The sequence below is a fragment of the Bos taurus genome, chromosome 1, assembly GCF_002263795.3.
Source record: "Bos taurus isolate L1 Dominette 01449 registration number 42190680 breed Hereford chromosome 1, ARS-UCD2.0, whole genome shotgun sequence".
In the NCBI taxonomy this organism is placed as follows: domain Eukaryota; kingdom Metazoa; phylum Chordata; class Mammalia; order Artiodactyla; family Bovidae; genus Bos; species Bos taurus.
In genome coordinates this window covers 51964441-51974301 of record NC_037328.1, presented here as the reverse complement: position 1 = coordinate 51974301, position 9861 = coordinate 51964441, and positions in this window count along the sequence as shown.

The window sequence follows — 9861 nt, the reverse complement described above, 5'->3', positions numbered from 1 at the left end:
TTCTTATCCATTCATCTGCTGATGGACATCTAGGTTGCTTCCATGTCCTGGCTATTATAAACAGTGCTGCGATGAACATTGGGGTACACGTGTCTCTTTCCCTTCTGGTTTCCTCAGTGTGTATGCCCAGCAGTGGGATTGCTGGATCATAAGGCAGTTCTATTTCCAGTTTTTTAAGGAATCTCCACACTGTTCTCCATAGTGGCTGTACTAGTTTGCATTCCCACCAACAGTGTAAGAGGGTTCCCTTTTCTCCGCACCCTCTCCAGCATTTATTATTTGTAGACTTTTGGATTGCAGCCATTCTGATTGGTGTGAAATGGTACCTCATAGTGGTTTTGATTTGCATTTCTCTGATAATGAGTGATGTTGAGCATCTTTTCATGTGTTTGTTAGCCATCTGTATGTCTTCTTTGGAGAAATGTCTATTTAGATCTTTGGCCCATTTTTTGATTGGGTCGTTTATTTTTCTGGAGTTGAGCTGTAGGAGTTGCTTGTATATTTTTGAGATTAGTTGTTTGTCAGTTGCTTCATTTGCTATTATTTTCTCCCATTCTGAAGGCTGTCTTTTCACCTTGCTAATAGTTTCCTTTGATGTGCAGAAGCTTTTAAGTTTAATTAGGTCCCATTTGTTTATTTTTGCTTTTATTTCCAATATTCTGGGAGGTGGGTCATAGAGGATCCTGCTGTGATGTATGTCAGAGAGTGTTTTGCCTATGTTCTCCTCTAGGAGTTTTATAGTTTCTGGTCTTACGTTGAGATCTTTAATCCATTTTGAGTTTATTTTTGTATATGGTGTTAGAAAGTGTTCTAGTTTCATTCTTTTACAAGTGGTTGACCAGATTTCCCAGCACCACTTGTTAAAGAGATTGTCTTTAATCCATTGTATATTCTTGCCTCCTTTGTCAAAGATTAGGTGTCCATATGTGCGTGGATTTATCTCTGGGCTTTCTATTTTGTTCCATTGATCTATATTTCTGTCTTTGTGCCAGTACCATACTGTCTTGATAACTGTGGCTTTGTAGTAGAGCCTGAAGTCAGGTAGGTTGATTCCTCCAGTTCCATTTTTCTTTCTCAAGATCGCTTTGGCTATTCGAGGTTTTTTGTATTTCCATACAAATTGTGAAATTATTTGTTCTAGTTCTGTGAAGAATACTGTTGGTAGCTTGATAGGGATTGCATTGAATCTATAAATTGCTTTGGGTAGTATACTCATTTTCACTATATTGATTCTTCCAATCCATGAACATGGTATATTTTTCCATCTATTAGTGTCCTCTTTGATTTCTTTCACCAGTGTTTTATAGTTTTTTTAAAGTTCCTTTCATTCCTCTTCTCTTTTTATTTTACACAACTTATAGAGACTGAGCTCATCCACTCTCATGACATTAACTACGACTAACATCACAGAGATTCCCAAATCTGTTCCACCAGCTTAGACCCATTTCTAAGCTCCAAATTTACCTATCAAGGTCCTCAGTAAACATCTACTATTTGATGTACCACAAACATTTCAAATTCAGAATATCTGCAATTCAATTCATTATATTTCCCCACTCCCAACTTTCTTCTTGTATTTTAAGAATATCACCACCATTCTCCTCTCTTACAGATTTGAAATCTGTCAGTCACCCTTTTGGTCCCCCTGCCCCATCCTTGCATCCAAATGACTTTCTAAATCAAATCCTTTTGAGTGTATAGAATTCTGGCCCTCATTTTTCTTGTATGGATCACTGCCTGATATATGGATTACTGCCCTCTGTACAGGGCTCCCTGCTTCTATTCTGCTAAATTCTCAAAAATGCAAATATGTTTATTCTACTTCTCCATATAGCCTTTGGGATAAAGTCTGAAATCTAGTAAGGCCTGCAAGGACCACTGTGAGGTCAGAGATTAGGCTGGTCTTGCTGAGATGAAGAGGATAGGTTTGTTTAGCCATGAGCTGGCCGAGGAGCTCAGGATTTCAGTCTCTGTTTGGACCTCAGTGTGGTATATGAGAGCAGATTGCTGGCTTCCTTTAGGCATAAGTTCAGTTCTTCAGCTTTGTTGGGCATCTTTGGAAATATCAGAAATAGCATTCAGTGCTACAGTAGTTTTATGTAAAAGAGAATATTTTCAAAGCATAATATGCTTTAATCTTTTGTAATTTGCTATACGTGAAAATATTCATTTGTTTCAGAGGATGCTTGTTGTGTGGGATTACATACATTACATCAAAAGAACAAAGAAAAAGGGTTACTGTCACCTTCTAATATTCAAAATAAGACTTTAAGCAAGATGATATATTAGAAGATCAGTTTTTGTAGAACAGAATTGTAAAACTACCTCAGAATATAAAAAAAAATGAACCTAGAGAACTCAGAATTTAATGTTTCTTCCGTAAGTGTAAAAAAGATTTCCCTTTATCTATGACCTGTACGATGAAACGTGTTCCCTCAGAATCTACTTTTCCTCCTAGACACAGTCTAGATTACAGTTCTCGGCCTCTCTGGTATTTAGGCAGAGCTGTGTTACTGAGTTCTGCTCAGTGGAACCTGAGTAGCGGCGATTTGTGTCATTGTCACAACCTTACGTGTTTCCTAGCAGTCTCATAGGTAGGATTGCTCAAGGCTAAGAGAAAATCAGAACTGCATGATGGAAAAGACTTTGTCCCTGTAGGACCATGAAGAACGGTATCTGACCAGCAACACATGCATTGAACTGTGACACTGTAACTGAGATATGAACTTTCTTTATGTTAAGTCATAAATATTACAAGGTGTGTCTGCTTCAGTAGTTTGTGTTCTCATAACTACTACAAAGATAGGATTTTCAAAGCTCTTACTAGGTCCAAGAGATTGTGAACAGGAGGAAGGGAGGAAAGACAAAGAAGAAGAGAGTGAGATTGCCAGGCAGTGAGTTCGCTTCATCTCTCCAGGCTTTGGCTTGGACGTAGAGGTGTGGTGTGTTAGAGAAGCTAAGGAAACACCAACTACCTAAGGGCTTTTGCTTTTTCTAACATGTGGAACTCAGGAAAGAGATGCCTCATAGACATCTCCACACCAAGCTGAGAGTAATAACTTCAGCAGAATGTACTATAAAGCTCTATAAAGTTGGGTGGGCTGGCAAAATTCCAGAACTTATCTTTCCTAAGTCACTTTCAATTCCTAAATTGTGACTGTAAATATTTTCTCATCCCCTTGAAGAGGAATACAAAATTCCTCTGGCTGGAGAGCAGGCCAATGTGTTGGAGGAGAGTCGGTATGGAGAAAGGGGTGAAGTAGCCTGAGAAAAGGGTTACAGACAGAGCTAGATGTGTGTGTGTGTGTGTGTGTGTGTGTGTGTGTGTGGTCTGTGACACTAGAGAAGGCAGAGATGGAACTGAATCCATCAAGGAGGGATATTGAATCATTCCCACCATACGGACCAACCCATAAGTTACATCAGTGTCCCAGGGTCATCCTTAAAGCTCAGGAGGGTACTCTGTTAGGTGGTGGACAAAGGATCCTGATGTGGAGACAGAAGCAAGAGTCAGAAGACCTTTCTGCCCCTGCTATCTGGAGATAACATGAGCCACACACACCCCTGTTTTCTGTATTCTGTATATCATTTTAGGGATGAAATATCTGAAGGACTTAGGAGTGAGTTATCCAAAAGAGATTTAAAAAAAAGTCAGATAGGGGAAATGAAATTCTGGTAGATTGGATGTTTAAAATGAATGGAAATAGTGTGAAACAGAAAAAACTAAAATATTATAAATCGATAATTTAAAACTGTCACTACTTAGCTGGGCTTCCTGGTGGCTCAGCGGTAAAGAATCTGCCTGCCAATACAGAAGACGTGGGTTCGATCTCTGGGTCAGGAAAATCCCCTGGAGAAGGGAATAGCAACCCATTCTAGTATTCTTGCCTGGAGAATCCCTTGGACAGAGGAGCCTGATGGGCTATAGTCCACAGGGTCACAAAGAGTCAGACACAAGTGAGTGACTAACACTTTCACTTTCAATACTTAGCAGGATGTTGGTTCAAAAGGAAGATTAGGCATGTTTGAAAGATGAAGGGAACCAAGTAGTATTTCCATATGAGAGTACTTTAGGTATGGTAGCATCATCTGCCCTCTGTTTTTTCTTTTTTAATAAAATCATCTCTTCAGTTCAGTTCAGTTACTTTGTTGTGTCCGACTCTTTGCAACCCCACAGAAATGGTATGAACCTAACAGAAGCAGAAGATATTAAGAAGAGATGGCAAGAATACACAGAAGAACTGTACAAAAAAGATCTTCACAACCCAGATAATCACGATGGTGTGATCACTGACCTAGAGCCAGACATCCTGGAATGTGAAGTCAAGTGGGCCTTAAAAAGCATCACTACGAACAAAGCTAGTGGAGGTGATGGAATTCCAGTTGAACTATTCCAAATCCTGAAAGATGATGCTCTGAAAGTGCTGCACTCAATATGCCAGCAAATTTGGAAAACTCAGCAGTGGCCACAGGACTGGAAAAGGTCAGTTTTCATTCCAATCCCAAAGAAAGGCAATGCCAAAGAATGCTCAAACTACCGCACAATTGCACTCATCTCACACGCTAGTAAAGTAATGCTCAAAATTCTCCAAGCCAGGCTTCAGCAATATGTAAACCGTGAATTTCCAGATGTTCAAGCTGGTTTTAGAAAAGGCAGAGGAACCAGAGATCAAATTGCCAATATCCGCTGGATCATCAAAAAAGCAAGAGAATTCCAGAAAAACATCTGTTTCTGCTTTATTGACTATGCCAAAGCCTTTGACTGTGTGGATCACAATAAACTGCGGAAAATTCTGAAAGAGATGGGGATACCAGACCACCTGATCTGCCTCTTGAGAAATTTGTATGCAGGTCAGGAAGCAACAGTTAGAACTGGACATGGAACAACAGACTGGTTCCAAATAGGAAAAGGAGTTCGTCAAGGCTGTATATTGTCACCCTGCTTATTTAACTTATATGCAGAATACATCATGAGAAACGCTGGGCTGGAAGAAGCACAAGCTGGAATCAAGATTGCTGGGAGAAATATCAATAACCTCAGATAAGCAGATGACACCACCCTTATGGCAGAAAGTGAAGAGGAACTCAGGAGCCTCTTGATGAAAGTGAAAGAGGAGAGTGAAAAAGTTGGCTTAAAGCTCAACATTCAGAAAACGAAGATCATGGCATCCGGTCCCATCACTTTATGGGAAATAGATGGGGAAACAGTGGAAACAGTGTCAGACTTTATTTTTGGGGGCTCCAAAATCACTGCAGAGGTGACTGCAGCCATGAAATTAAAAGACACTTACTCCTTGGAAGGAAAGTTATGACCAACCTAGATAGCATATTCAAAAGCAGAGACATCACTTTGCCAACAAAGATTCGTCTAGTCAAGGCTATGGTTTTTCCTGTGGTCATGTATGGATGTGAGAGTTGGACTGTGAAGAAGGCTGAGTGCCGAAGAATTGATGCTTTTGAACTGTGTGTTGGAGAAGGCTCTTGAGAGTCCCTTGGACTGCAAGGAGATCCAACCAGTTAATTCTGAAGGAGATCAGCCCTGGGATTTCTTTGAAAGCAATGATGCTAAAGCTGAAACTCCAGTACTTTGGCCACCTCATGCGAAGAGTTGACTCATTGGAAAAGACTCTGATGCTGGGAGGCATTGGGGGCAGAAGGAGAAGGGGATGACAGAGGATGAGATGGCTGGATTGGCATCACTGACTCGATGGATGTGAGTCTGAGTGAACTCCGGGAGTTGGTGATGGACAGGGAGGCCTGGCCTGCTGCGATTCATGGGGTGGCAAAGAGTCAGACACAACTGAGTGACTGAACTGAACTGAACTGAAAAGAACCAGAGCACACCAGGTACTCCCTGTCCATCACCAACTCCCGGAGTTTACTCAAACTCCTGTCCATTGAGTCGGTGATGCCATCCAGCCATCTCATCCTCTGTCGTCCCCTTCTCCTCCTGCCCCCAATCCCTCCCAGCATAAGGGTCTTTTCCAATGAGTCAACTCTTTGCATGAGGTGGCCAAAGTATTGGAGTTTCAGCTTCAGCATCAGTCCTTCCAATGAACACCCAGGACTGATCTCCTTTAGGATGGACTCATTGGATCTCCTTGCAGTCCAAAAAAGGACTCTCAAGAGTCTTCTCCAACACCACAGTTCAAAAGCATCAATTCTTCGGCTATCAGCTTTCTTCACAGTCCAACTCTCACATCCATACATGACCACTGGAAAAACCATAGCCTTGACTAGACGGACCTTTGTTGGCAAAGTGATGTCTCTGCTTTTGAATATGCTATCTAGGTTGGTCATAACTTTCCTTCCAAGGAGTGTCTTTTAATTTCATGGCTGCAGTCACCATCTGCAGTGATGTTGGAGCCCCCCAAAATAAAGTCTGACACTGTTTCCACTGTTTCCCCATCTATTTCCCATGAAGTGATGGGACCGGATGCCATGATCTTCGTTTTCTGAATGTTGAGTTTTAAGCCAACTTTTTCACTCTCCTCTTTCACTTTCATCAAGAGGCTCCTGAGTTCCTCTTCACTTTCTGCCATAAGGGTGGTGTCATCTGCTTATCTGAGGTTACTGCTATTGCTCCTGGAAATCTTCATTCTAGCTTGTGCTTCATCCAGTCCAGCATTTCTCATGATGTACTCTGCACATAAGTTAAATAAGCAGGGTGACAATATACAGCTTTGATGAACTCCTTTTCCTATTTGGAACCAGTCTGTTGTTCCATGTCCAGTTCTAACTGTTGCTTCCTGACCTGCATACAGATTTCTCAAGAGGCAGATCAGGTGGTCTGGTATTCCCATCTCTTTCAGAATTTTCCATAGTTTATTGTGATCCACACAGTCAAAGGCTTTGGCATAGTCAATAAAGCAGAAATAGATGTTTTTCTGGAACTCTCTTGCTTTACCCTAAAGCAAAGTTCTTTTTCTTATTTACTCATCCTCTTGTTCCACTCCAAGCCTCTTTCCAAATTATCTTTTTTGCTTCACCTTCTCCACACCCCCGTATCTCTTGGTCTAAAGGAGAAAGAAGTTTTTCTGTTTTATTCAGAAGCTCACTTTGGACTTTGCTAGGCCCCAATTTGCCTGAGATATGGCTTTTCCTTATCTTCTGCCATTTCTGAAGACAGGAAAACTCTTACCATCAAAGTGTCTTACAAGTTTCCAGGCAGAGGAGAAGGTTGTGGAGTTTTGATAGAAGTCATTTCTTGGACATCTGTGAACCAAGTGATGCCTTGTGGTATCTCTTTGTTTTGTTGTCTTTACCAGTTGAACTTTTTTGCATTGATAACAACTAGTTGAATTTAACTTAAATTTGGATCCGTAATTCTTTGCTTAGAATGTCTGCAAAAAGATATCTTTGTGCTGCAGCACTGAAATGAAAATAAATTCTGTACACAGAAGATTGCCTGTCATGTACTGCGGGAGGGTGTCGAAGTGTCGAGAGTGCCAAATCTCTTGTAACAGAACATAGGCTTTCCAAAACAGGGAAAAGTTCGTGTGGCTAATTTCTTTTTCACATAGGACCATTTTTCAGTATTAGAATATCAATCTGTGAAAAGTTTCAGGCTAACTTTTAAGAGAAGCTATTTGACCTATAAGAGATAAGAAAGCCTTCTTCAGTGATCAATGCAAAGAAATAGAGGAAAACAACAGAATGGGAGAGACTAGGGATCTCTTCAAGAAAATCAGAGGTACCAAAGGAACATTTCATGCAAAGATGAGCTCAATAAAGGACAGAAATGGTATGGACCTAACAGAAGCAGAAGATATTAAGAAGAGATGGCAAGAATACACAGAAGAACTGTACAAAAAAGATCTTCACAACCCAGATAATCACGATGGTGTGATCACTCACCTAGAGCCAGATATCCTGGAATGTGAAGTCAAGTGGGCCTTAGAAAGCATCACTACAAACAAAGCTAGTGGAGGTGATGGAATTCCAGTTGAGCTATTCCAAATCCTGAAAGATGATGCTGTGAAAGTGCTGCACTCAATATGCCAGCAAATTTGGAAAACTCAGCAGTGGCCACAGGACTGGGAAAGGTCAGTTTTCATTCCAATCCCGAAGAAAGGCAATGCCAAAGAATGCTCAAACTACCGCACAATTGCACTCATCTCACACGCTAGTAAAGTAATGCTTAAAATTCTCCAAGCCAGGCTTCAGCAATATGTGAACCGTGAACTTCCAGATGTTCAAGCTGGTTTTAGAAAAGGCAGAGGAACCAGAGATCAAATTGCCAACATCTGCTGGATCATGGAAAAAGCAAGAGAGTTCCAGAAAAACATCTGTTTCTGCTTTATTGACTATGCCAAAGCCTTTGACTGTGTGGATCACAATAAACTGTGGAAAATTCTGAAAGAGATGGGAATACCAGACCACCTGATCTGCCTCTTGAGAAATTTGTATGCAGGTCAGGAAGCAAGATAGAACTGGACATGGAACAACAGACTGGTTCCAAATAGGAAAAGGAGTTCGTCAAGGCTGTATATTGTCACCCTGCTTATTTAACTTATATGCAGAGTACATCATGAGAAATGCTGGACTGGAAGAAACACAAACTGGAATCAAGGTTGCTGGGAGAAATATCAATAACCTCAGATAAGCAGATGACACCACCCTTATGGCAGAAAGTGAAGAGGAACTCAGGAGCCTCTTGATGAAAGTGAAAGAGGAGAGTGAAAAAGTTGGCTTAAAGCTCAATATTCAGAAAACGAAGATCATGGCATCCGGTCCCATGACTTCATGGGAAATAGATGGGGAAACAGTGGAAACAGTATCAGACTTTATTTTTCTGGGGTCCAAAATCACTACAGATGGTGACTGCAGCCATGAAATTAAAAGACGCTTACTCCTTGGAAGGAAAGTTATGACCAACCTAGATAACATATTCAAAAGCAGAGACATCACTTTGCCAACAAAGATTCGTCTAGTCAAGGCTGTGGTTTTTCCTGTGGTCATGTATGGATGTGAGAGTTGGACTGTGAAGAAGGCTGAGTGCTGAAGAATTGATGCTTTTGAGCTGTGGTGATGCTTGAGAGTCCCTTGGACTGCAAGGAGATCCAGCCAGTCCATTCTGAAGGAGATCAGCCCTGGAATTTCTTTGGAGGGGATGATGCTAAAGCTGAATCTCCGGTACTTTGGCCACCTCATGCGAAGAGTTGACTCGCTGGAAAAGACTCTGATGCTGGGAGGGATTGGGAGCAGGAGGAGAAGGGGACGACAGAGGATGAGATGGCTGGATTGGCATCGCTGACTCGATGGACGTGAGTCTGAGTGAACTCCAGGAGTTGGTGATGGACAGGGAGCCTGGAGTGCTGTGATTCATGGGGTCGCAAAGAGTTGGACGCGACTGAGCGACTGATCTGATCTGAATATGTAATGTATCAGTGGAAAAACAAAATGTCGAAGTTAACTGAATAAGAAATGCAGAGGAAGAAATCCTCATATAGTTTGATGTGACTTGAAATTTACTGACAAACTTTTAAAACGTCAAAACCACAGGCACCAGTGACAGCCAACTTTAACCAACCTCCAGATGACTGAAAGTGACTTATTAGAGAGGAACGCCAGATCCTCTAGATTCTCACATGCAAATATTGTGAAGAAAGTTTAGGTAGAATTCTGGTTTAGGTATTAAAAAGAGAAAGCTTAGATTGATAGATGAATGGTATTTTTTAGTTAGTTTTAAAATAAATTAGTACATGTACTGTAGTGCTTACATTTTTAACTTGAAATGTCTTGATGTGAAAGTGAAAGTCACTCAGTTGTGTTAGACTCTTTTCGACCCCGTGTACTGTATAGTCCATTGAATTCTGCAGGCTGGAATACTGGAGACAGTAGCCTTTCCCTTCTCCAGGG